Source organism: Nicotiana tomentosiformis, chromosome 3 (assembly GCF_000390325.3).
Source record: "Nicotiana tomentosiformis chromosome 3, ASM39032v3, whole genome shotgun sequence".
Taxonomy (NCBI): Eukaryota; Viridiplantae; Streptophyta; class Magnoliopsida; order Solanales; family Solanaceae; genus Nicotiana; species Nicotiana tomentosiformis.
This window is the reverse complement of record NC_090814.1, coordinates 86,419,723-86,420,590: the sequence shown is the minus strand read 5'-3', so window position 1 is coordinate 86,420,590 and position 868 is coordinate 86,419,723. Positions and strand designations below refer to the sequence as shown.

Below are 868 nucleotides of genomic sequence, written 5' to 3'. Positions count from 1 at the left end.
CATCTTCAGAGGGAAGGTGAATGAAGACCCAAATGCTCACTTGATGTACATTGAAGAAATCATGAACACCTTCTAGTATAATGGAGTATCAAAAGATGCGGTATACTTGAAAGTCATTTCCCTTTTCATTGAAAGATGACGTGAAGCACTGGCTTCGTAGCTTACCTACAGGGCCGATCAGGACATGGGAAGAGATGACCAAAAATTTTCTTAACAAGTACTTCTCAACTGCAAAAACAGGGAAATTCAGAAGGGAAATCCACAATTTTTGCCAGAAGGAGACAGAAGTGGTTTTCGAAGCTTGGGAAAGATTCAAGGAGATAGTTAGAAAGTGTCAGCATAATGGAATTGATTTGTGGATGCAATTCCAGGATTTTTGGGATGGACTGACACCTTCCTCACGACGAACTCTTAATACTGCATGTGGAGGTATACTAATGAAGAAAACTCCAGAAGAGGTTGTCTTAATCCTTGATCAATTATCTAAGGATGCTAACTAGTGGCCTGCTTAGAGTAATGACAGAAGAAAATTAGTTGGGGTTCACCAGGTGGACTCTAACACATCCATGCAAGCCTAGCTAGACGTTATGGCCAAGGAGATAAGAAAGCTGACATTGGCGAAGGTACAAAGTGAACCGCAAGCAGCATGTGACTTTTGTGGAATGGGACACCCTACACATAAATGTCAAGCTTCAGCTGAGGAAGTCAACGATGTGGGGAACTATAATAGAGGAAACTTCCAAGGTGGGAACAACTATAATGTTATGGATCAAAGACATCTAGGTTTTTCGTGGAGTTCACCTAGTGGGAGTTTGAACTCATGATAACAAAATAATCCTAGATCGGGTCAAGGACCATCAGGTTTTTA

At 41.2% G+C, this 868-nt stretch overlaps 1 non-coding gene across 1 annotated transcript; it reads right to left on the bottom strand.

Annotated features, from left to right (window-relative positions):
• Positions 1 to 242: 242 nt before the first annotated feature.
• LOC117274623 (small nucleolar RNA R71) lies at positions 243 to 349 on the bottom strand. The gene has a single exon (XR_004504761.1). It is a non-coding gene; the product is annotated as a small nucleolar RNA R71 (small nucleolar RNA).
• Between the last annotated feature and the right edge of the window lie 519 nt (positions 350 to 868).